Here is a 27,796-nt window from a genome sequence, read left to right on the forward strand (position 1 = left end):
GAAGTCTCTGCTGGGTGGGCTTGTAGTTGCTTTGTGCTATGGGATTTGTGAGAAAGGCCACTGTACAGCTGAGACTCTGGGCCATTGTGGGACCAGTTTCTCTGTCTCAATTTTCTATTGACTCATTGCATGTTCACCAAGGAACCTGAAAGCACACACACACACACACACAAAATACAGCTAGAACTGGGTGAATAATAGGAAAAATAATTGAATAATTTACTTGAGAAAATATTGCTATATTCATAGTACAAATGCGTTTCTAAATATATCCCACTTAGCTATATAGCTGTGTGAATAATAAAGAAATGTATTGTCAAATAATGTACTCAAAATATTGCAAAATATGTTGAAGAAATTATTAGATGACTCTTATTCAACACCTTTAAATACAGAGGGACTGTTCAGATTTCAGTAACTCCAAGTCTACACTGGTGTAACTTTATTGACTCCATCAGAGTTGCTCCTGATTTTTACAAGTGTGACTAAGAGCCGAATCAGTCTCAATGTATCCGACTTTTACTTCTACAGCATTATACAGTCAGAATTACAATATTTTGTGTCATGTAGGCTAGTGAATTGAAGGGCATATATACATGTGCTTGTTGGTCGTAAGATGTGACACCACTCTGCTACTGAAATGTACAGGCTAGGTGATAAGCCATATCCAAAATGTACCTTCCATTTCACTGACATGCATGTCTCATGTCACAAAATGCTGTAATCCATCTCACATTTGGGATACTCATTTTCTGTTCCGTTGTATTTATTTAGTCATGGTGGTGTAAAGAACAAAACCTCACCCATTTGGGATATTCCAGAACTCTATTTTTTTTAAGAAAGTCACATATATATATATATATACACACACACCTGTTCATCTAAATATGTCAACTAAATCTATATTTCTCATTATATTCAAGCAGAGAGATGATTTATACCTTACGAAATTTCAGATTGCTCATCAGAAGGTAATGGGACAGATCTTTACCAGGTGTACATTGGCATAGTGCCATTGACAGAGCTATGCTGATCAACCTGTGGAACTCCTTGCCTAAGGAGGTTTTGAAGGCTAGGACTATAACTGGGTTTAAAAGAGAACTAGATAAATTCATGGAGGTTATGTTCATGAATGGCTATTAGCCAGGATGGGTAAGGAATGGTGTCCCTAGCCTCTGTTTGTCAGAGGGTGGAGATGGATGGCAGGAGCAAGATCACTTGATCATTACCTGTTAGGTTCACTTAGGGGCACCTGGCATTGGTCACTGTCGGTAGACAGGATAGTGGGCTGGATGGACCTTTGGTCTGACTCAGTATGGCCGTTCTTATGTTCTACACCAGCTGACAATCTGACCCCAAAAGTGTCAGTATTCCATTTAAATAATACAAACAACATTTGAACTAGATTATATTGGTAAAATGAAAATACTACATATTGGTTTATTGTAATCCATATCTTTAAGAGCCCAGTGTTCTCTAGGGAGTGTAACAGATCCTGATTGCAACTTGAGTGTCTAATTAAGCGGATAGATGTGTAAAATCATACATAGCCTGATGGCTCTAAAATAACCAAATGGATTTGTATTCATACATAAGTGCAAGTTATTCTGTCTAAGATAATCAATAATGTAAAATCAGAGTTTTCTGTGGAAGGCCAACAGTTTTAAACATATTATATTATTATTTGATGAGCACCATCAGTGTGCTGGGAGTTCTATTGTACATGCCCATAGTGGAAGATGGGGGGGTTACAATCTAAAATGGATAAATAGCACAATTCAGACTAGAGCTGAGTGAATAATTACCAAATAATAATTTACCTTTTGAATTCAGCCTCTTCCTGTTTTGTTGTACAAAGATACTCAATAAGCTTTTTGTGTAAAAGTTTTTCACTCTGTAGAATGAACGTCGAATTTGGTAGTCATTATTTGAGGTGTGTTGGATAGTCGCAGTTGGTCGATTAAGTGGTGTGCGGTCTCCATGAGAACTTGGAGTGTGTTTTTGTGGCTGGTCTCTGTGCAATTGGGGGCCTGCTGTCACCTGGCACTTTGCTGATTGGACTTGATGGGTCAAGATCACCAATGATATGCACCCTGTGCAATCCCCCTTAAGTTAAGTGGCGTGTACATCAATGCAGAAACTGGACCCATATTTCATCTTCATGGGCTATTTGAATGTTTTTCTTGTTTTTCTTGGTCTCTTTTTCATTAGCAATGAATGTTTATGGCATTGTGAAAAGCCAGGTAACATCTCTAGCTGCTTCCCATGTCAACAAAAGGTTTTAAAGGTCATTTCATGGGTACATCCTGCTTTTCCGAACATCAGTCTCTTCTGTGTTTAATAGTAAGCACGATCTGTCCATTCACACTGCTTTCCCCTCATCTTAGAATTACTGGCCATGTGTCTTATCACACTGACAGATCTGTGCCACTAAATACCAATTTTCTAATAGTTAAATGGAAGAGTCATGTGTTACGTAAGGTTTATTGTATAAATTAGCTAAAATATCAGCTTCATGTGGGACATCTTTCTAACACTGCCCCTTATTGTTTTAGCTGTTTTACAGTTGAATGTTTCATGTTTTATGTAAGCTATGAGTACAGGTAAAGATTAAGAAAGAAAGCTTCAGGTTCATGACATACCATGATTAGACCAACTACAGTAACTGATTTACAGATATGGGTATCCCCTGGGGCAGTCTTTCAACCAAATTACCAACATACCTTGCCTTTTGTTTATTTATCTTACTACTTAATACTTCTTACAGCTCCTTTGATATGGCTGAATTTATCCCATAAAACACCCTCTGCACTAACCAATGTTCCATTGCATTGATAAAATTGCAGGAAGGATTAATTAAATGAAAAGAACTTAAGAAGAATTTTCTACTTTTGATTACTTGTGACCCAGATATTTAGTATTTATCTTGTGCTGAGTCCTTACATGTGACAGGAAAGATTTTTACTTTGACATGCAGGGAGTTCAGATGGTTTAGAAGGTAACAATATTTCTTATTCACACAAAATCCAGTTCATTTATCATCAATATCCACAGGAAATAATAATCTCTTTATACATCACATTTCTCTGAGCTCCACAAGATTCTTGTTATGGTTTCTTTCCAGCTGCTTTTCTCATCCTCGTGAAAGAATTGTATGTGAAGTGTTGCTGCTTACCCACCAGTAATTCTAACAATTATTGACTGAAACCTACTGATAATTCCAACTCTGACAGTTTTTGATAAGGATTTTATATAGTTCTGATGCTCTAAAATATTGTTTCATCCATGAAGGTCTTGAACTTTAAGTTGGGGGACTCCAACACAACCATATTTTCCAGATCCTTGAATAGAAAGAGGTTAATTATGTGGAACATTGAGTCTTTGTATTTATACAACTGCAGTATAAGGCAGAGAACCAGTTCAACACCCTTGCTTTCTCTCACTCTGGAGCAATGTTATACTGTTATATTCGTATAAGTGATGCCTGTCAATCAAGCTGCTGTTCAGAAGGCAAGCAATTTGGGAAAGAAATATATCTGGCACTTCATGGCTTTCCCCATTTTATCAAAAAGCTTTTTGGAGAAGTATTTAACGCAATACGTTAAAGCAATTAAAGCACAAATGGGTCAAAATCTGAGGAGACATTTCTAAAATAATGGTAATTGTTAGTCTGTCTTTCACTACAGATTTTAGACTAGAGTCTGCCTCAATAAGTTACTTAATTCTAGCTTCCATGTTTTGTAAGAAACACTGTTCATCTGACTTCAAATACTGTTTCCTGATATTTGTTTTAAGTCTCTCCATGAGCCCAGTATACAACGGCAGGAATGCTGAATTTTACCATCTATGAAAGTAGTAAGGCCCTGACCCTGCTAATGATCAAACTGGAGGCAGAGTCTGCATATGGGTGCTGCAATTCTCCCGCTCACGTGAAGTTTCCAGGTTGGGGCTGAAATCTCGAAAGACTTACAGGCAGTCATGTGACTTCATGATGAAATGAAACTATTGCTATTGTACACTTATCATATGAGAGAGAATAAGAAAAACCTCCGAAGAACAAGTCAGCAACACATTTAATTTTGGTTTTAGTGCAATGCAGAAAAGAAGGATAAGTGACGAGAGGAAAGGAATCTCTGGCTCTGCTTCCAGGGCAGCAAGAACTATAGTCATTTTAGCACAACAGAGCAGACAATAATTATATCAAAGAGTTGTGAAGTGTGATACTATAGATCAGAGATTCTCCAAATCACTAGCGACCCATGGGGATCTGGAACGTCACATGATACTGGCTCCTCCTGGCTTCCAACTGTAGAATTACATTAAAAGCGGCTAAAATAGATTAATTAATATCTTAATACTGGTTTTGCATGTGAGCAATTGTTGTAACTGGCACAGGGACGTCATGCTAACAGGTATTGGTTGAGAGGTGGTCCTTGAGGTCCATGCTATAGAAAAGGTGAGGTCCACACTAGTATCTTTAAACCCCTGATATAGAGGGTCCACGCTTTAAACTCCAATTCAAAATAAGAGGAATACCATTGCCATTCTAAACCTGGGAATTCTTGTCATTTTTGTCAGGGTGTCCAGTGATTCATTTTGGTTACATATTTGGCTTTGACTTTAATTTTCCTCTTGTCAGCCTTTGTAAATCAATGCGACCTAATGGGTGCTCAGCACTTTTGAAAATCTGGTGCCTAAAGATGGCACATAATATGGCCTAAATATGGATTTAGGATCCTGAATTTAGATTCCCATTATGGAAATTTTGCCCTGAAGCTATAGCAAATTCCTTGAAGACCCTAGGGAAAAATCAACATTGAGTGCTATCCTTATTTTGGAGTACTGCTATTAGCAGGTACTTTTTCCAACCAGAGAAATTATGATTTAATCAAAAAAAGATGTTGTTTTATGAGATAGGGCATGAGATATACCCTGATACTGTAAAAAATGTTACAGATAATTTAAGAACTTAAAAAACAAAACAAAAACCAGTATTTTGAACTCCAGAGATCATCAATAAATGTTAGACACCAATAAATGTTAAAGCAGAGCCAGCAATGTAGATGGTTCAGTGGAAAAAATTGAATTGTGTTGAATGGGAGCAGGACAGGGACCCAATTACATAATGCTTAAGGATCATTCTCAAACATGATTTTAGCATGCCAGCAGAGAAATAAGAACAAAAAGATCAAGAGACTGTGTGGAAATTGTTTGAAAGTAGCAGGATCAAATCTTAGTTTGCCTTGGGACAAAAATTATGACATGGTCCTGCCCTTTTGAAGTCAATGAAACATTATGCCATTGATCGATATTGGAGTAAGATTGGCCCTAATAAAAGAATCAGAATCAAACTGTTTCAAAATACCTTACAGTACTTAGAAGAAATGAAGATTGCAAGAAAAGATGGAGAAAGAGACAGGCAAAGAGAGATTAACAAAAGACCGGTGTTTTCCTGCTGATTGGTAGAACATGTAAAGTGTGATGAGCTGAAGAATGTCAGATTTTAAAGAAAAATTGGTGACACTTAAGATGAAGGACAAGCCCTGGAGGATGCACAGAAGGGATTGTTTAAAGCAACAAACACTGGGCCTGCAACTGGGCCACGTTGGAGTGAACAGCAAAGCCACCACAGCAAGGCAGCAGAGGCCTGTGACAAAACAGTGACACAAAGGGTAAAGGATGCTTGGACACCTGTTATGACAGAAGTGACTAAACACACACTGACCAGATCAGGATGGATAATTAGAAAATATGCCTTTTTAACCATGTATATGTGAACTCAGCAGGGACATGAAATGGTTTTGTTTTGTTTTACTGACAATGTGTTCTTGGCATCATGTCTTTGCCTGTGGATTCAAAGCAATTACTTATGTAACACTGGCTATATTAAATGGCAAGGAGGAGAGGGAAGAGAGAAATGCATGTATCTCAATTTCTGGTTAAGAAGCACAATTAAGTTATGTTTTTGATGATCGATTTATTGATTTCCATTTCTAATACACAGTTAGCAGAAATGTCTATCCTAAACGCTGGATGCCCATTATAAGTTCAAAGTGCACAATTATCAGTGAATCAGGTTAAGCAACTTATATCTATGTCCAGCTGCAGTTTCAGTGCCAATACTTTTACTTTGCTATCTCACCCAATTTGTACCCTGTCCCATTCTCCAAGTTAAAGGATCATATTTGGGATCTCCAGCTAGGGTGACCAAATGTCCCGATTTTATAGGGACAGTCACAATTTTTAGGTCTTTTTCTTATATAGGCTCCTATTACCCCCCACCCCCGTCCCGATTTTTCACACTTGCTGTCTGGTCACCCTAGCTCCAGCTCACGTGCCTTTTGCTGACCGCAAGTGCAGTTGTATGGCACAAGGAGAGAGGCAGTCTCTTAGGTAACCCAGACCCATACTATGTATGGTATTAAAGGTCAGTATCAACACCTTGAATTCACTTAGCAACCTATAGGTGACCAGTGTGGAAGAATCTGCTTCCAATGTAATGCTCTGCTTAATAAGCAGGCCACCACATTCTGGGTTAGCTTCAGTTTCTGAACAGTCTCCAGCAGAACGTATTGCAGTAGTCTGACACCAAGGTGAGAAAGGCATAGGTAAGTGTAGCATAATTCACATCCGAAACCAGAGATTTATGCCACACACCTTAATGAGTGCAGATGGAGAAATGCACTCTTCAGTACTACTCTCTGGGCATCCAGGAGTAGCCATGGGTTTAATACAACCCCTTTGGATATGAACCGGATTGACAAACAATGGTATGATATGCAAGAAAAACCTTTTGCTGCTGTATTTTAAAAGAAAAGCTGTGTGGAGGAATTTTGCATGCTAAGGCAGCATTTGCTGGGTTGAGAGTACCCGGTGGGGGCAGCCAAGCAGCACAAAATATATTTAGAGGGAGCTGAAGATGAGCCTCAGTAGCAGCATATTGTGCTTGCAGATCATCATGTACAAGGAATAAATTACAGTTGAGTTTGTCAACTAATTTGGTGGAAGTATGAATTCTTTATCTATTAATCAATGTAGAGAGGCATTGAAGCAGCTATAAACCATTCATCTCACTTTAGTTTCTTGTTTCAATTTAATTAGAGATGGCCTGAATTGATTGGAAAAATGTGAGGTATCTCTGAATTATGGAGGTGTCAAATGGAGTCTCATTGGCTTTACGAGATCCTAGGAATAGCAGGTCAAGTAGACTGGACTCTTTTCCAAAACTAATACCCATAAAAACCTCCAAGGCCATAGAGATTGTTAAGACAGCAACTTTCTAATGTCTTTTAAAAGTGTCAATTTGCTGTGGAATGTAGAATGCATAAATATGGCCCTCTTCTAATGCTCCATTCTTGTGGCAAGCAGGCCCATGTTATGTGGGTTGAATTTGTATGGATGTACGGTAAGTATTATACACCAAACCCTCCTCCTAAAGTAACTTCTCAGAGCTAGTTCTTCAAAGCAAGGATGACAGTTGTGACCTCCAAACAAGTACACACTCTAGAAGCTTCTGATTTGATTTCTTGTTTGAGGGTGAGCAAAGGTTTCAGGTAGGGAGAGACAACATTTGTGTTTGGCTTGACAATTATCCCAAACTTCAGATGCTTAACAAAACTGTTTGAACCTCTATGTACTGAGTAGGAAGGCTGAAAATCGAGTACTTTTTTGGTGGAAGTACTGCGTGGACAGCTTTTCTTGTGGCATTTTACCAGCTCTGATTCCATTCCCAGCCTGGATGCAAGTGAGGAAAATATGTTTCCAGACATTTCAGAAACTTATAAGAGGGTTGATTTGATTTTAGTTTGCATCTAAAAATGAGGAGGTGATTTGGGATTGGAGTTGAAGGTATGTGTTGAACAGGACAAGATTTGAACCCCTCAGTCACACTGAAGTCAGTGTGACTAACAGTGCACCAATGTATGTAAAGTGTTCTGACTCTGGTCCTTAATCTGAACTGGTTCACTCCTCTGTCTCTACATCTTCTTTTCTCTTTAATCAATTTCTCCGCCTCTAATTAGTGGGTATTTGTGCAAGGGTTGGAGGACAATTAATGTCTTTGGGAAACTGAATTTCCTCACTTTTTAGCATTATCTTAACTCTCTGTCCACTGAAGTCAATGGTGCATCTATCATTGACTTCAACAGGAGCAGCGTTAGGCCAATGCCAAGCATTTTTAAAGATCTCATGCTAAACTCTTTAATTTTTATTTCTATTAAGCAGAATTTTTCAGAGGGTATAAATATGGGTATAACATTTGTACACAGATACCGTACATCATATTCTGTGACTTATACAAAGCCTCAATGGGTCACTTTGTTCACTTCTTATTTTTAATGGGAGAAATTATTAATATTTTAAAGAATAAAAATGATAAATATTAGCTGCTTTCCTTGCTGCAGCTAGGTGTCCTTCCAATAAGTCATATGATCTCTCATGCACTCTTTAATTAATTAATTAATTAAAGAGTGCATGAGAGATCATATACTGAAACTGGTATACAGTGCCACCAGCATATTATGGATAAATGTGGTTCTCTTATGCATTCCATCAAGATGATTATTTAATTGCAAATACCCCATTTTTTATCTGCACATACAGATTTCAAGTCTGTGCATTTATAGATTTTGACACTGTGTTGATATATCCTACTTTTCAGATGTCTGGCTCTGAGATTTGTGAAATTATTTAAAAAAGAAAAAAGAGCAAGAGTTTTGGTGGTGTCTATTCTAGCTCTCAGTGAACAGTGCCAAAACCATGGTCCCATTTGGTACCACGTGGCAGCGTCTGTAGAAAGGCTTGTATTTGAGATGCAAAGAAACAAAACAACCCTTTCATCTCAAAAGTTGTTCTGTCCATGGCCATGCTGAAGCATATAGGTGAGGCCATGTGGGGAAACTTGCATTGCTACTTCTTTTGCTGTTCCCGCTCTGTAGATGAGTAGAGGACTTTCAGTTTCAGGATAATCAGTCTGGCATCCTTCACCAGCATTAACACTTGCTGCAAAGCTCATCTTTCCATACAGACTTTCAGAATAGTGGTGGATCGATGGAGGAAGGCCCCAGTGGGTTTGTGGTGAGGTCGCTGGGATAAGACAAGTTGGTTTTGATAGTTTGTTGAGGCCAGTAATTCGTAATATGGTATTTTAAAATGCAGTTTTAAAATGTTTTACTAGGTGTTTGTACAATGCAAAGTGCTTAGAACTCAGGGCAGGCACTGTAACAGTCAAAATAAATTCACATACAACTGTGAGACCGGCATTATATTTTATCATCTAGATAATGATGGCACTTGTGTGGGCATCATGCGGGTATATGGGTGGGAAGAGCCCAGCAATGAGAGCCCAGACCCATGTTTATGCAGCCGTGCAAGGGCCTCCCGCAATAGCAGTTTCTCTTTTTTGTGGGGAGCACAGGCACACATCGCTCCTGCTTCTTCACACTGCCAGGCAAATTGTGCCAAAGCGACTGTGTGGCGGTAGGACGCTGGGCCTCTATACTAGCCTGCAGAGAGGGCCAGTGCACTGTGGGGAGATGTGTCAGTCTGATGGATGGTGCAGAGTAAACAGCCTCAGGAGAGAATGCACTTGCCTGCAGTACAATCTCTCCTAGTGCCCTCTTGGGATGTCATAGCTCCATGCTGCTTTCTATGCAGGGCTGTGGAATAAATGCCATGATCTAGCCCAATGTAATATAAAAACTTCTACTGAGATATCTGACATCACAAAGAAGGTGTCTTAGTCACCTTTGCCACCTTTGTCCGGGTTGGTCTCATCCGGCCGTCCCTCCACAAACACAAATCGATGCCACACCATTCCGTTTTGTTGTGAGCACGTTCTTTCCGTTTCTGGCCAAAGAGTTTTGTCATGGGATCGGCGTAGCATGCTTTCGGTCTACCCAGCAGTCACTTGTGGTCTCTCGGGATCGTGTCACTGATGCAGATTGCCCACCTATTATCTTGCCTGTGGACTACATGACCCACGCATCTTCGCTTTGCATCATACATCGCCTGCACTATATCGGTCACCTCTGTACACCTTCTGATCTCCTCATTTGGTATTTGGATCATGGAGTATTCTTTTACACAAAATCCTACGTCCCTAGCTGAGTGTTGGTGTGGGGATGAACGGGGTTTGACAGCAAAGTACAGCAGAGCATATGCTCTGGCAGGTCTTACCAAGCCGAGAAGGTATTGAGCTAGTGTCTAGGGTAGTGGGGAGTCTGAACGTACCTCTATTACTCTAGGGCATCCCAGACAAAGTGGAGGGGGTACTGCAGCTATAGGGCACAAGGGACGGCACCCCAAATGCACTGCTGCAAAATTCTTCTGCCAAACAAAGCAGAATAAATCAGGAAACTGAGCACAGAATCATGTGTCAGCATGACCAATGCTCACAACCCAGGGTAGCACAGGACAAAAAACAGAAAATGGCTAAAAGAACAGCCCAACTATTTGTTGCAAGTCACAATACAAGAACACTGTCATCTGATCCATACATCGATACTTATATTGAAGTCATAAAATCGATAAAAGCAAACATCATTGGGATATGAGAAAGAAGAACGAAAGACCTCATTGCACAATAGAAAAGCAGAGAGCAAGTATTCCTAGGAAGATCATTTAACAATAGTAGCAATTAAAAAAAAATTCTAACCAATTCTGCCGGATACAGGCTGTGACTAGGAAATATGATGGCAAATTGTGTAGGCCAGATCAGATTTTCTTTTGGTTAATTCTTTGCTCCTATTATCACACAAGATGTCATTAGAAGTTGCATCATTCAGGCCTTTTTAATGTATTCCTATCACTTGCATGATGCATTTTAGTAGAAATATTTTCATTGCAGCAAATACCATAAACAGTTTCCACACTACAGTATGTTATACTGCCACCAGAATTGGTTCTTCCGATGCTTCATTTCTTTTATGCTGAGAATTCAGGACCAATTCAGCTTGGTTTTATGCATCATTAGAGATTTACAATTACTTTGCTATAGTTTCTTTCTGCAAGCCTATCTCTCATGGTTAATGCTATGGATGTCCTGTTGTGTAGAGGCTGGTGTTAGCTACCTTATAGCAATAAAGTGTTTGCGAAGGATTTAGAATTATGAGTGGCAAAATTCCCCATGCAGTGACTGTAATACTGTTATCCCTTGCTGAGCTCGGGTTGAAATATTTCTTCATCTGTTCAAATTAGGAAAAAATGCTGCTTCTTTAAGAGGTTTCAAGGCATTTCCATATCATTTTTGTTGAATTACTGCAAGCGGAGATGAGAAAATTATGAAAAATTCCATTTGGGTGTCATGATATTTAAAATACAATGATGTTATATTAGAATATGATAAACAGGAAGGCTGCATCACTTTTTGACCTGACCGACTTTAAAGCAGGTAATGATTTAGGACCTAATATTTTTTGAATTTTTACTTATGTTGCTAAGTTGCATTGATTTCATAGTGTCTGGCATGTGTATAATAAGTGGTGGATCCTGTACATACTATAATTCACACAACTCATGATCTATGTCAGTACTATACTGCATGGAAACAAACATGTATTAGAGAGAGGAATATGGGATTGATGTAAGGCCCATTTAAAATCAATGGAAATACTTCAATTATCTTCAGTAGTCCTTATATCAGGCCCTAAATGAGCAAACTACAATTACAGAGTTTTCTGTTTACATACCTGTGTTACACATTAACTTAGTACCCTTTTGTATTCTTATTTAGATTAAGAGGTTGCCAGGAGCATCAACAGCAGTGTTTCCCAAGGCTTCAGTGCAAGGATTATGTAGTCGATCCACACATGGCTTGAATCTTAGAAAAAATGGACATAGTTATCAGGGAACCTTTGACAGGACAGGCACACTATCTAGGATATTCCATCAGAGATTCTTCTTCAATCTAATGAATGTACTCAGGTCATCATTATGGGCCACCAGACCTGGATGAAATTTGTAAAACTTTTGAGGAAAATGTACACACCTCAGCCCTATGCAAGTCTTAAATAGACTGTGTCATAAAAAAACCCTGTTGATCTTGAATGACGCTAGAAAAAAGACATACTGAAAGTATTGGAGGGCAGTGTTTTGGAAGAGTGTGGAAGGTAGTATGGAGTTTTTAAAGCCATGGTTATAATGTAGTAATCTTTCTTCTTTTACACAGAACAACTTGGATCCCAGTGAGAATGAACAGACCTGATTTACAAGATTCTGATACTTGCTGCTCATGTAAGTGTGTCAAAGGGACACTTATCTGTTCTTTTTGAGTATCCTTTAATTAAACCATTTTGGAACAAGGCTGAAAAAAAGACATCATGCTATCTGATTAAGTAACTTCATCAATTATTGCTGTGTCTACACTTGATGGAACATATTTATACAACATATACCTTATATGAACATAATGTACAAGTATATTTCATAGAATATACACAGCACAATCCCACTGAGTTCAATGCTTGGATGGTTTGCAGGGTCTGGTTCTTAATGAAATAAATGCTATTTCCTTCCTGCACTTTTATTTCTAGTTTTGCATAGTCATTGCATTTGCATCCTTACACGATTATATAATTTATGACCTGCTTTTTTTGTTCGCTTGTTTTTTTCCTCACTGTGTTAAAATGCTCACTGACTATTTGGGTTCCTTTGTGTAGAGGCACAGAATCAGCCAACAGAGAAAATGTGCCTGTTCATCTATAAACTACCCATCAGTGAGTAGATACAGGCATTACATATTAGGAAAACATAGAAAATGTTCAGATAAGATTATAGTGGAAAGTCTTTTATAAACAGTGTTTTCAGCAAAGTGCGTCTCCAAAAGGCATCAGTTCCCAAGAAGATGTTAATGTCTTTGAATAGGCAATTCCAGGGTTGTTACAACACCCTTGGATTTACCACTTCTGAGGAGGATGGTTTTTCTGTAAGCATTATAGTAACCAGAGACTATGATTTCACAAGTCTGCTTTGTTCATTGCCTAGCAGGCAGCCCTGTTTTGGTAATACACCAGTTGCCATAATACTATGAAAAACATTGTTCATATGATAACCTTTGACTTCCCAAAACTGAGACCTGAAATAAAAAGGTGCAACTCCCATGAAAGTTTCTGGGGCAAATTCACCTCCACAGCTTCAGAGGTGGGGATCATTGTGGGGATCTTCTGGGGGGAAGAGCTGGAGCCCCTTTAAGTGAAGCTTACTTCACTTCCCTCTTGAGAGCCCGCGTCTCATAGTTTGGGGGATGGTAGTTGGCAGAAGTTCTGATGAAACCCACTGAGTTCTGCGCACCAGTGGGGAGGACATATAGACCTTATTCTAAGATCTATGTGCCATTACACACTGGACCAGCAGCTCTCATCCATGCAATTAGGGTAGTTGGATCCGTTGCAGGCATAGTGCTAGTTGCCTTTTGGGGACTGGGAAGGAATTTTTCCCTCCCTGTAAGGTGGGTTTTTTTGCCTGACCCACAGCAGCACAGAGACATGGGGGTTCAACAGGAGGATTACATCCAAGTTGTCTCAACTTGGCAGTGCAGGTACAGTACAGATGCAATACAGTGCAGGCAGTTGTTCAATAGTGGCCTCTTCCCTGATAAACCAGATTAGGAAGTGAATTTAGGGAAAGCTGGGGAAAGAGGTTGGGGGTTTTTAATGTCTCCAGCCCTTTAATCATCATACTATGGTTGGTGGGGTCCCAACAATATTCTGGCCACAGGGATGGGAGGGGTAGGGGGCTGACGGCAGCCATCCATCAGGCAGAGTGTATTATTGAATGAAGAAAGAGTGACCCGTATCATACAAGTTATTGCTGGATAGTTCACAGTAGAGTTAAATTAATAAGATTGTGGCCAGTTAAACCACATCCCTTGTGTCGTCTTTCTTCCTGCATGTCCAGGACAATTCAGCAGTGGGATAAATAGTGCCATAAGTGACGGTTAGTGTATCCGTTTGCCCCATCTTGTTTTGACCAGCCTTCCATCAAATATAACGCATCAGTGATCACAGGAGTGCATTTTGAGAGCACTTTATTTTGCTGGTTGAAGTGAAAGCAGCTTACAATTGACTATTATGTTAAATACTCTTTGTTCTAGCAACAGAGAATTATGAGGCACTATAAAGTGCACCTCCCGTTGCACTTTTGGCTACTGTGGGAGATGGGATGCTGAATAGGTGGACCTCTGGTCTGATCCAGTATGGCAGTTGCTATGTATCAGTCCTCTACAAGTCAATACACAATATGAATTAATACAACATAATGTTCAAGTGTACAAAGATATGAAAATACCTGTTATAACATGGTAATGTGACTTCTAGAACAATAAAAAAATCAGAACTTGAGACTGCCTGGCTTTAATGGAGCAGTTCCAGGAAGGCAGGGTCCTGAGTGTTTTCAACATCCCGTAATTCAAGAGAAAAATTATAATTACAATTACAATTTCAGCCATTTCTGGCCTTGAGAAACCTATGCTAATATTTATTATTATGTGATTGACCTATGATTTCTCCATCATTTACATTAGCAACCTAGGATATTCATAGTAACATCCTTTAAATCATGTAAGCAGAAGTCAACAGTGCACAGTGAAATCACATACTGCAGTTTATTTATTTAGCTAGTACAATCTATCTTGACAAGACAACCTTATGAAATGCATCATCTCATTTCCATAGGGTCTCTAGGGGACATCAGGCACATACGATCATATAATACATTTTCTATAATCTCACAAAATGAGTCAATTCAATCATAGGTACAAACAACAAAATAAAGTCAGTCTTTCAATACCAACATTGACGGATATCATTTGTAAATGCCAGGAAAACACTGACACGGATCTTTTACAACATGTATCACCTCTATACATTTTTGGAAGGAATTCTGAGAAAAAAACGGGGAATAAGAGTAATTTAATTTGATTTAACCTCTTTCCTAATCTTGGAACTTCAATTTTAAATAAATCAATGACATCAATTTCTACAGTTTTATAGGAATTTAAGATAGAAATCTTTGATCTCTTTAGTGGGCATTTCTTGAATGATATGAAAATACTATGCGAAAAATCTTTTAATTGCATGGCCATTTAAGTGAATGTGTGCTGTTCATGAATATCCAACGGTAGAATCTGGCCCTCTGTTGCCGTCTTTCAAACATGTCTCTTGCAAATGGCTGAGTGATACTGAATTAATAGTTCGCTTTTATTCTTCAGTAAACATGCTCTTCCAATAATCTTTATAAATAGATAAGTACTTCCTGAAAGTCTGGGATGTCCTTTCCGTGGAACACATTTCAGGGAAAGTGCATATACATGGAGTGTGGTGCAGACAGATGGTTGTTTTTGAAAATCAGAGTGTTACCTATCCCCACTGGCAATAATTAACAGTAATATTTCTAGTAGTAGACTTGTTTCATCCAGCACCACTACATTTAGTCTGACATAACTGGTCCCACCTGCTGTAAATACTCTAATTTTTATTAGCTCTAAAAACACTAATAAAAAAATCAAGAGAAACAAAAGCTCTTTTAGTCAGGAGAGGGAGGATAAAAGAGTGGGTCTTTGTTGCTTAGTATAAATATTTTTTCACAGATTAGCATCCAGGCGAACTGACAGTGGGATCATATAGAAGTGAAGGTGGTCAGGGAAGGTGGCACTTGAATATGCAGGTGAGGTTGCAAGATTAATCTGGGGCTTGTCACATAACTTTAAAGATAGCAAATTGACTTGGATTTATCTTCTAGGTGAAGGTGGAAATGGAAAATGTTCCACATATCACGTTGTTATTATTTGTGGGAAAATTTCAGTCTTCCGTTTGGATTAATAGCACACCTCCTATTTGTGACACCCTCCCTCTTCCCCCTCCCAACCCAACCCAGTTTTTCCCACTGGAGGGCTCACCAGTGTATCTGTTAGACACCCCTGTGAAAATTTGTCTAACCTGTAAATAAGGACCCATAAATGTGACTATAGCGGTGATTCTCTTTTGTGATTATTCTTTTTGGGTTAGGTTTAAAATGTGCATGCTCAGTTTTTGTAAACCCCATAAGGTTAACTTTCCTGAGGGGCATGGATATTAAACTGGACCACCTCCCTTAAGTCAACCTATAGTAAGTGCATAGCTAAGTCCTTCTGATTATTTAGTTTGATTTATAAAATACAATTTAAAAATGCCCACCCCTGGTTATGGGTGCCCTGCCATTACTTAGAATTACAGAACTAATGCAAATACAAGCAGCTTTACCTGTAATTTAAAAACCAGCAGTCTTCAAACAAAACCCAATACCCCACATTGCCTTCAATCATTCCCCTCCCTTAGGAACCCTCATCCTTCTCAAAAGCCAGGGAAATCAGGTGGGCCTTTTAGCTGGCCATGAAAGTCAACATGTTTGGGCTGTCTCAGACCATTATGGACCAAGGGTGGGGAAGTGGGTTCCAAAGTTTGAGGGACCACCACAAAGAATGCCCTGCCATCAGCCTCCTCCCCGTTAACCCGGCACAAAGCACTGAACATGAGATCTCTTTCTTAGATGTTAATCAAGGTAAACTAGTGAGGGCAGTACAGGACCATCTTTCTGAGCAGTGGAGCAAGATTATAATAATGAACAATTTATATAGCGCTGCCAAATACCCACAGTACGCTACCTCAGGAAAAATTCTCATTGACCTGAATGATAGCTTTTCCTGAGAAGGCACTACTGGAGCAAGCTCATGGAGTAAAACATGTTCCTTATCATGAGCAATCTAATAGTAGGAGACTTATTAGCAATGTAGAAACTAATGTTAAGTCAGAAAAGTAGACTTTCTGGAAGAAATGTTTTGTTGCAAAATGAGTTTTGCAGATAGAAATTGTGCCAAATCCAGATGACTGTGAGACTGTCTCCAAATGACAGTGAATGTTACGCTACCATCCTCCTCACACCAAAACGAGTGCAATGTATGTTGTGCTTTGCTTCCAAACTGCCCTTAGATTTTGTAAAACCTCTGGGGAAAGGCTGGCTTTTAATCCTTGCTCCTCAGCGCTTCCACTTCTCAGCTTCTTTCTGCTCTTGTGTTATTTCCCCCCTTTTCACTTTTGATAATATATTTTTAGAACATTACAAAATTCTTCTAACTGTAAATTCAGAGCTTTTACTCAACTTATATATTTTTTAAAATGTGCTTAAAAATTTTGTAAACTAAAAACTGAAAGAATTTTACAGCAGTCTGTACCTGCCAAATATCCTGGCATTGTTGCCTGAAAATGAATGTCAGTGAACCTAATAAGTTAACTGGGCTCTGTCAGCCTATTGGCATCTGTGAAAGCTACTGCTTAGATGTATATCCAAGAGGAAGAGAAGAAAGGGATGGGTGAATAAAAAAGCCCCCCAGTATCCAGATATGGGGGATAGCTCAGTGGTTTGAGCATTGGCCTACTAAACCCAGGGTTATGAGCTCAATCCTTGAGGGTGCTAGTTAGGGATCTAGGGCAAAAATCTGTCTGAGGATTGGTCCTACCTTGAGCAGGGGGTTGGATTACATGACCTCCTGAGGTCCCTTCCAACCCTGATATTCTATGGAGTTCTTGTCATTGTTTTTGCTTTGTTTCTTTGGGCCAGATCATCAGCAAGTGTAAATTGTCACAGCTCCATTGACTTCACTTGAGACATGACAAGGTACATCAGCCAAGGAGCATGTTTTCTTTCTTTCATTCAACATTAACTATTAATTAAGAATTGAACTCACAACCCTGGGTTTAGCAGGCCAATGCTCAAACCACTGAGCTATCCCTCCCCATCTAATTAAGAGTTGCTCTACCATCCAAGTTTAGGCCCCAATCCCACAAGCACTGATTATCACACTGCGCTAAGAAGTTTGCTCTCTAAAATCATCACAATAGGAGCATGTTTTACTCGAGTTGCATTTACATTTCTTTTAGTTTTACTTTTACTTTTGCAACAATAGAGAAAAATATTAACAGGATAGAAACCTTTGCCAGCATGAGCAGTAGTAAATCAGTGACCCCAGGACTACATAAAATCAATTGATACTATCAGAAAAAAAAAGTGGATGAAATAAAGTGTGCGAGAAACCAGTAATGGATTATACCTAAACTTATCTCAGTCATCTTGGACCATTGATAATGTTTTAATTTTTTTGTATTTGTTTTTTGTATGCAAGGGGGCAGGAATCTTGTATTGTAACATCAGTGTTACTGGCAGGTGTTCAGATGCAATGGTAATGAAGCTAATATAGGCAGAGTTGTAGAGATGGAATAGGATAATAGGTGACAATCATTTCTTGTGATTTCAGTTGATGGAACTGTCATTCCTAAGCACATTGTTGTAAACAAGAAAGGCCGGTATCTAAATGTGCCCTTGTTGCCAAGAAGGCTAAGGGCATATTGGGCTGTATTAGTAGGTGCATTGCCAGCAGATTGAGGGAAGTGATTATTCCCCTCTATTCGGAACCGATGAGGCCACATCTGGAGTATTGTGTCCAGTTTTGGGCCCTCCACTACAGAAAGGATGTGGACAAATTGGAGAGAGTCCAGCGGAGGGCAACGAGAATGATTAGGGGTCTGAGACACATGACTTATGCGGAGAGGCTGAGGGAACTGGGCTTATTTAGTCATCAGAAGAGAAGAGTGAGGGGGGATTTGATTGCAGCCTTCAACTACCTGAATGGGGGTTCCAAAGAGGATGGAGCTAGGCTGTTCTCAGTGGTGGCAGATGACAGACCAAGGAGCAATGGTCTCAAGTTGCAGTGGGGGAGGTCTAGGTTGGATATTAGGAAAAATTATTTCACTAGGAGGGTGGTGAAGCACTGGAATGGATTACCTAGGGAGGTGGTGGAATCTCCTTAGAGGTTTTTAAGGCCCAGTTTGACAAAGCCCTAACTGGGATGATTTTGTTGGTGTTGGTCCTGCTTTGAGCAGGGGATTGGACTAGATGACCTCCACAGGTCTCTTCCAACCCTAATCTTCAATGATTCTATGATAAAGCTCATGGAAGTCAATGGAAAGACTCCCATCTACTCCTGATGGGGTTCAGATTAGGCTCAAAGTGAATATTCCTCATTCACACAGTTTACTGGAACAGAGGGTCAATGCATAGAAACTGTAGCGAGTGTAGGATTGAATGGTCTAATGTCTGGCCAAGATCCACTCACTGTAAGGAGTGCATATTTGATGCCTTGTATTTGTGTCATGGAGGAGTACAAGTCCTCTGTTGTCTCCCCCATCAGTGATACCTCACCACTGAGTTTAAAAGGTATTTTGCAATATCAGGATTGAATATTTAATGAGTCTTAACAAAGGAAGTTGATGGCAGGAGACTCAGAACAGGACTGCTTTCTTTCCTTGTACCTTTCCCCAGTATGCTGCATGTCTCTGCATTGGATTATGGATACTGCCAGCATACCATGGAGCACTTCATTTATCAGTTTTGCTCTCTGACTTGTTGTAAAGCAGATGAGAAATTTTTGAGACGCTGTATTTGTTTTATGGGCAATGAATTTTCAAGTTTCATGTAGTTTCCTATGTTTTTGTTAGAAAAAATTGAGAGATGGGTAAAGTTATGGCAGAGTCAAAATTTGAATGCTTATATCTTTGACAGCTTTCAGGCTGACCATGCCAAATACCCTGCTTTACACATTATCAGCCTACATTTTTAACGCAGAGAACTAAAGCACTCACTGTGCTTGGGCACAGTGGAGAGAAGGAGCTGCAGTCAGGGGGTCGGCTGTGACTGATTCTCAGCTGGTTGGTCCTGGAGTTATGCTGGCAGAGATTCCCCCTACACAGGAGTATTCTCCCTTGACAATCTTTGGTCACTTTAGGTTCACTTTGCACCATGTAGAACATATAGTTTTTCCACACTTGCCGAGAGTCTGTTCCAGAGAATTTAAAAACAGATCACAAAGACAGATCTCCTACCGACACTTTATTTTCTGATGCTCTAAAATGTAAATTTTACTTGCCCCGTCACTCTCGATGCGTAGTCTAACGAGCAATAGGCGATGATGCTATCATAGGGATTCAGCAAACCATCCCAATTCAGCAAAGCACTTAACCATGTGCTGGAATCCAGCTGACTTCAATAGGATTTAAGCATGTATGCTTTGTTGAGTTGGGGCTATAGTAAGCTATCTGCCTTCCCTGAGGTTTTCATGCTGGCATTCCCTTTTGAGATGTGAAGTACCTGAACTTTTCCAGATTAGTTAGGTCATCTCCAGTTAACATGTATCAGTGCATAACATTTCTTAATTATTACATTTTTAATTCAAACACCCCCTCCCCTTTCTTCTCTCCACCTTCCTCCTCTGCCCACACCTGCTGTTCTGATGCAAGTGTAATGCCGATAGCCCCTGGTCGTTGGGCAGGATTGAACCTGGGACCTCTGGAGCTTAGTGCCTGAGCCAAAAGCCAAGTGGCTGTTAACTAAAGCTGTAGAGCAGACTCATTTTATCTCTCTCTCTAAGTGGGCTCAGTGCCACTAGATGGGACAGAACACCACACCCAGGAGGTGTATGGGTTACACAAGGATGAACATACCTGCTCCACTTCCATCCAGAATTAATCTGTTAACATTGGACATTGTTAATTATTGCTCTCTTGCTCACTTCGCTGAATGTTACTACTCTGAAAAGGGAAGCTGAACATGGTGTTGAATAATCTATATTCTTTCCAAGACAACTTCTGGCTATGTTGATGAAACAATAAATGGCTAAAAATGTACTGTACATATGATAAAAGAAATTTGAATTATACCCTTATTGAAAAGTGTCCAGAATTCGATCAGAAATGATAACCTTTGTATAGGTATTTTAAACTGTCCTATAGAATTTAATAGAGAATTATTTCCCTTTTATAGAATTCTGTAGGATGGTTAAAAAAACATAGCAAATATCTAATTCTTGTTTATATTCAACAGGGCCTTTTAAAAGTACTTTCTATAAAATCCTGTGCGGATGAAAGATTTTTTCCATGAAGACAAAGTTCAAAATACAACAAAATTCAAATGTGATTATCTGATGTTTATTGTAATAGAAGGGGCAACATTTACCTGAATCTCTATTCCTTGAGCATCCAAATCTTCCACTGCAGTGGAAGACTGCAAGATCAGGCCCTGAGCCAACATGAAGTAACATTTTTTACAAGCAAATAAGGAAGCCAATGTAACTCTCGACTGTGTGATAACATTCAGGAGATCACGGCATTTTTCAGTCTTACCCAGCTCTTATAAATTAACGTGGAACCAATGTCTCCATTTAACCAAAGGTAAACCCTAAATCTGTGGTGGAATGAAACACAGCATTGTAACTCCTGATGATATGTCTGAACTTTGCATGTGTAAATAAATACAGACAGCTAATGTTATTTCCTAATTTTAGTTTGATGTAACCAATTACATTTTTCACATGCGTTAGTGATGTGTCATGTCAAGGAAACAAATTTACTTAGTGTGTAGTAACTGTTAATGAAGAAGTAAAACAAACATCATACCCAATCCACAATTATAATTGTGAGGTATTGTCTAGTAGTAACTGGAAATAGACAAGCTGACAGATAATTTCTATCAATGGACTAAATTAAATGAATGAAAAATTAAAAGACTATTACATGACTGACATGGATCTTTCACAGGTAAGGTGGACTTGGCCAAAGATTCAGGCAATTGGTTAAAAGTACTTTAAGCTCATTGTTGTGTGAAATTTAAAAATAGACATGATAGAATAGAATCTTTTCCCCACTGATCATACACTGCTGCAAGTGGGGAGAAATCCTAGCCTTATAGAAGTCAATGGCAGTTATGAAAATACATGAAGTAACATTGGTATACAGGATCTGGAAATGCTACAGATAAATTAACTACTTGCCATCCTAGAGCTGTAACCAAAAATCCCATTTAAAACTAAATAGGAACATTTTGAACACCACATTGGATTTGTGAAAAGAAATCCTGTGTTGGCTGTTGTATGGTGAAACATGCTTAGCCTAGCTGGTTGGGAAATGCTGTTTTGTTGAGAGTGAAATTTATATAATACAATATAAAATTTGTAAAAAGTCCATAGGAATGAAACATTTTGATTTTATCAGAACAAACCATTCAGTTGATCTGAAATGAATTGTTTTGTGGGAAATTTTGAAATATTTTAGCTTTGTTCTATTTTGGAAGCAAAAAAAATTCAAAGACACAGAATTTCATATGAAACAGAAAATCTAGTTTTAGCTCGGCTATAGGAAAACTAAAAGCAGAGAGTCTCAATTGTGACAAAGTTCCTCCGCTTATTGGCGGATTTTCTTGCCTCAGAGATTCACCATGTGGGTTGGGGAACAGTCCAGAGACCTTCCCCTCTGGAAGAACCCACAGTCCAGGTCAATTGGGAGGTTTGGGGGGAACCCGGGCCTGTCCTCTACTCCGGGTTCCAGCCCAGGGCCCTGTGGACTGCAGCTGTCTATAGTGCCTCCTGTAACAGCTGCATGACAGCTACAACTCCCTGGGCTACTTCCCCATGGCCTCCTCCAAACTCCTTCCTTATTCTCACCACAGGACCTTCCTCCTGGTGTCTGATAACGCTTGTGCTCCTCAGTCCTGCAGCAGCACACCCTCTCACTCTCAGCTCCTTGCGCCTCTTGCTCCCAGCTCCTCACACTCGCACCACAAACTGAAGTGAGCTCCTTTTTAAAACCCAGGTGCCCTGATTAGCTTGCTTTAATTGATTCTAGCAGCTTCTTCTTATTTGGCTTCAGGTGTCCTAATTAGCCTGCCTGCCTTAACTGGTTCTAGCAGGTTCCTGATTACTCTAGTGCAGCCCCTGCTCTGGTCACTCAGGGAACAGAAAACTACTCATCCAGTGACCAGTATATTTGCCCTCTACCAGACTCCAGTACCCCACTGGTCTGGGTCTGTCACACAATATAGACAGAAAGTCAAAAGCCATCATTCAGTGTTGATCTGAATACCCTTGTGATTGGCTGTACTCACTATCGCAAAAGGATGGACTTAGGGTATGTCTATACTTACTGGCTGGTTCGGTGGCAAGCAATCGATCTTCTGGGATCGATTTATCGCGTCTTGTCTAGACGCGATAAATCGATCCCAGAAGTGCTCACCGTCGATGCCGGTAATCCTGCTCCGCGAGAGGAGTAGGCGGAGTCAACAGGGGAGCCTGCCTGCTGCGTGTGGACCTGCAGTAAGTACCTTTAAGTTCGAACTAAGGTACTTCGACTTCAGCTACGTTATTCACGTAGCTGAAGTTGCGTATCTTAGTTCGAACTGGGGGCTTAGTGTGGACCAGCCCTTAGAAAAAGAGGTAAGCAGCAAAAGGTTGGGTAAAAACAGAACTGGAAAAGAATATTGCAGAACCTTGATGGATATCAGGAAACCATCTCCTCTCCGAGTCTAAGCTGTAGTTTCAGCTTCATTTTTGAATGATATATGTTTATACCAAATTAATAAAAAAAAGTCTGTCTGAGTGAAGATGGTCAGATAATTGTTTGTTTTCCAATATTATACAGCAAAGTGAGAAACAAAACTAAAATTGAAAGTGATAAAGGACTAGTTTAAAGGTAAAGAAGTGGAGAAAAAAATCTCGGGAACATAATGTAAAAATCAGGAAAGTAGGAATAAAATGAGGAATTTAGGAGAACTACATTTTACAAAGGGCCAGGTGGTCCTTCACTTTTGCCCGTGTAAGCCTCATTGGTGTCCATGGAAATCATGCATGAATTTGAAGGTAGATATTGGTCCCATGGAATGAGTTCCCAGGGAAGTCAATTGAAACAAAGTTCTATATCTTGCTATCATTTGGTTCTTAGATCTCTCATTGAAGTTGGTGGGGATTAGGAGGGTCTCACTAACAGGAAATGGCCCAAACAGTGTAAAGGGGTTTAAGAGACACTTATCTTTGATCCTTTTGAGTGAGGGGATGATGAACAAAAGCAGAAAGGATGGATTAAGAATACTAAAAAAGGAAGATATTTTGGATAGGATAATGTTCTCCTAAAATGTCCTGGATACTGAAAAGAAAAGAGAATGCACCATAGGCAGATCTGGCAGCAGCAAACACATTGCTCAGTGTAGCTCTCTCAGAACTGAGATTTTGCAAGGCAGGGGATAAAGGGTTCAGAGTAGGAAAATTCAGGCAAACAGTGCTGCAATGCTAACAAAATAGAACTGTTGTGAAAAACAGTGATCTCCTGTTGTAGCACTGACCAAGGAAACCAACAAGGAAACTTGAAAGCTCATCTCTTTCACCAACAGAAGTTAGTCCAATAAAAGATATTACCTCACCCACCTTGTCTCTCTAATATAATGGTACATTTTATACATACAGCGAATTTTATACACACACAAGCAATAATAACCCACTTTTCAGCACTGTAATGATAACTATAAGGAAGTGAAAAGTGAGGTGATGAAATTCTTGAGTCTACTTGAGCTGCTATTGAGTAGGAATCATGAGGTGAACTTACATGGTAGCGAGATTGTGTTGCTGGAAGACATGGAATCATGATAACTCAGGGCCAGATTCTGCCACTCTTACTCAGGTTGAATTACCCTGCAAGTAGTCCCATTTGTGTCCCTCAGCTTGAATTGCTATCTTTCCCCATGCTTCCCCTTTACCTCTTTCCTTGTTCAGTCACCTTTGTATCATCTAAAGATAGAAGACAAACTAGATTAGGAATGGTTAAGGGACAGGAATCCTACTGAGTGGATTAACACTCTTGCCATTTTCACTTCAATTTGCCCATTCACAAATCTTCACACTAAGTTTTCTGTCTCCACGAATCTGATGGATGTGGGGGGTGCAGAACCCACCTGTCAATCACTGATGTCAGTGTTTAGGAAAGCCCTTAGAAAATCAAGGCAGAAAGTTCTGCCTGCAGATTAGTAAAATGACAGTTTACAGGCAAAAATACAAAGCATAGAAGAGGACTTGTTTAGAAACAATGTTCATTGGTTATTGTTCTTGCTTATTATAATTATTTGCTGAATCATTGCCTCCTACCATGAAAAATTATCTTTAAAAGTCAAATATCCTCTCAGATGCACTTTTCAGCTGCTGGCCATCCCTCAAGATGGCAGACAAGCTGCAGAAGTGGGAATTGCAAATAAGTAAGAGTTTGTTCTGTTGTTGTCCCCCCAGCTCTATGCGCAGAAAGGGAGAAACCTACAGGGTTCATGTGGCAGGTAAGAGAAAAACTCAGACTGCATATTGGCATGCAATACTATTGGAAAATATTTTAACATACCTTAAAATACAGCAGAATGTATATCTGTCTACAAGCTCTCTGCACAATTGGCAAAAGTACTGTGAGACTTAAGTAACTTTGTATATAAAGTACAGATGCTGAAGAGTTCAGGGAACTTGTGGATTGTACAGTTTCAGTGCAGCAAACACCTAACAGAGCATACTTTCCAACCAAAAGGGATCTAATATTTTGTGTTATTTCTGATTCACGAGCAATATTTGGTCTGAACACGGAAGCAGAGCTAAAGACGGAGCATGATATTGCCTGCAGCATTCGACAGAGGTTATTGCACAAAACGTTTGTCAGAGTGCCAAAGGGAGTGATGAAAGAGGAACAGCCTGTGACATATCAGCCAAAGCAGGATCACTCGCATCACCAGCTATTCTTTAGTGTCTGCAGTTAGAAGTGCATACATCCACACAAACTGGGCTGGGGCAAGCATTGATTTGAGCTAAAACAGTCTGGATAGAAAGCTGGAACCTAACAGCAATAGTATTCCTTCCAACTCTCACAGGATCCCATTGCCACAGGCAAACACCATTTACTGGAGCGCTAACATAAGAGCACATTGTGCTGCATGATCCATCCTCTGAGATGCTCCTGCCTCTGAGATTGAGATAATTTGCATTAGCATTAGACTAAGAGAAGCAGAGTAGTGGTGCAAGTGTCCAGCCTTTGCCAGAGCACATTTGTAGTAAGAAAACATATCAACATTTGTGATGTGTTTTATTGCCATTTAGAATTTTTGCAATTTTTCTTTAGAAATGGAAAACAATTCTATGGCATCCTCTGTACCTTTTTAGGGTAACATACAGTGAAAATGGAATCACACAGCAGAGAGTTCACAGCTGCAAAAGGATGGTAAATAGCCGAGGCTTCTGACATGGATGAGATGTTGCTGTCACCAAACAGGAAGAGTGTTATAGTGAAACCATTGATCAAACACCAGCCTTATGCTTTATGGGAACTCAAGAAACTAACTGTAGAATTTTTTGGACACAAATCAAGAAATAGAGACCATGTAGAAATGAGATAACATAAAAGCGACCGAGTGAAAAGATCAGAAGGAAAAGTCTGATGAAACTGAAAAAAATGATTTCGTGACATTCAGGTGGAATTTTTTCTTAGTTCTTTCCAGTCATTTCTGAGCTCAAATTTTCATTTTTTAGTAATTTCATGAAATTCATATTTTTGTACCTAAAAACCTGTAAGATTTTAAATTGTGCCTATTTTCAAATCAAATTTCAAAATTTTACATTGTGTACTCATAATAGCCTTATTATCAGCCAAAACGTGTATAATTCTGGTGTTTTTTTTTTTTCATTTTATTGTTTTTGTAAAACGAACCATTTTTAAACATTTGGAACACAGTGCAAAATACTGTGATTTATGATATTTTAGAATATAAAAGAGTTTTTGACTCTTTGCAGTAGTTGTATTAAGGAGTAATTGAGCAACACAATAGTTGGAGTGAGTGGCAAATAGCATATATAGGTCATGATCCTGAAAAGAGATACAGGCATACTTAAAAGGGACATAGTTTTTTATTGAAATGTCCTGATGATAGAAAGTGTCAGGTAAGTTGCAACAGATGATAATGGCACTAGAGTAAAGGTGATGGTGCTGTTTGTGATGTGGATTGTTGACCCCCAGCAACTGAACTAATAACAATGCATGTCATATAGGCCACAAAGCAGCTTAGTGTGTACTAGGGGTGAAATCCTGCCCCCCTACTGAAGTCAATGGGGCCAGGATAGTCACTACTGACCTGGAAAACATTCAAATCAATGCTGTCATGGTGAAAAAACTCCTAACCCCATAACCAAACCTGTGACTAACCCAGCTTCCCAAATTTTACTCATTGATGTAAATAACCACTGAGAATTGTTCATCTTCTGTATTTCCATTTGCATGGCAAATGTATACATTATACTTTAATATATTGTTCCCCATAAGAAAGATTTAAATATTTGTAAAAAGAGACAAGCTGTCTGAAGAAGACATTGGTGTGATGTTATGTTCTAAATATGATTTGTTTTATAAATAAATTTGCATAAAAGTATCTATCCCTGGATGTCATAGTTCTAGTTTATCTTTAATTCAGATGCTCACGAAATGTAAATTATTTTTACAGCTAAATAAAAGCTGTACAAAGCTGCCAGGAAAGAATGATGAGACACACATTGTGCCATGCAGTCATGATAAATCCAGCAGCACCATGGTTACAGTCAAAATGTAAGGCCCCCCAGCAACTAGGGAATATGAGTACATATAGATTTCTTTGACCAGCTTTAGCAAACTAATCTTAACTGGAGAAGCATGTCACGCATGACATTAGTTCAGTAGCAGAAAATATTTACCTAAAAGCTCGACAGTCATCCAATATGTGGAGTAACTGCTGGTATTTATATAAAGCTTTTCTTATGGAATAAAAGCATCAGTGTGTTTTGGGCTTTATTCTGCCTGTGCGTGTGTGTGCGTGTGTGTTAGAGAGAGAGAAATAATGATATCAGTATTCTTTTAGCATGGTAAGGTTTACAATGGCTATTGGTGAGAATATTGATGTT

At 39.3% G+C, this 27,796-nt stretch overlaps 1 long non-coding RNA gene across 10 annotated transcripts in view; it reads left to right on the forward strand.

The window, feature by feature from the left end:
• Window positions 1-27,796, forward strand: part of LOC101935975 (uncharacterized) — a 175,797-nt gene that overhangs the window by 94,770 nt on the left and 53,231 nt on the right. For 8 of the 10 annotated variants that reach the window (XR_006175174.2, XR_006175169.2, XR_010590253.1 and 5 more), the window contains 3 exons: window positions 12,167-12,231; window positions 20,905-21,251; window positions 25,124-25,167. This is a non-coding gene — a long non-coding RNA (uncharacterized LOC101935975). Of the gene's footprint in view, window positions 1-12,166; window positions 12,232-20,904; window positions 21,252-25,123; window positions 25,168-26,032; window positions 27,664-27,796 lie in introns of those variants that run through there. The other 2 variants (XR_010590251.1, XR_006175170.2) reach the window with 2 other exon arrangements.

The sequence above is a fragment of the Chrysemys picta genome, chromosome 9, assembly GCF_011386835.1.
Source record: "Chrysemys picta bellii isolate R12L10 chromosome 9, ASM1138683v2, whole genome shotgun sequence".
In the NCBI taxonomy this organism is placed as follows: domain Eukaryota; kingdom Metazoa; phylum Chordata; order Testudines; family Emydidae; genus Chrysemys; species Chrysemys picta.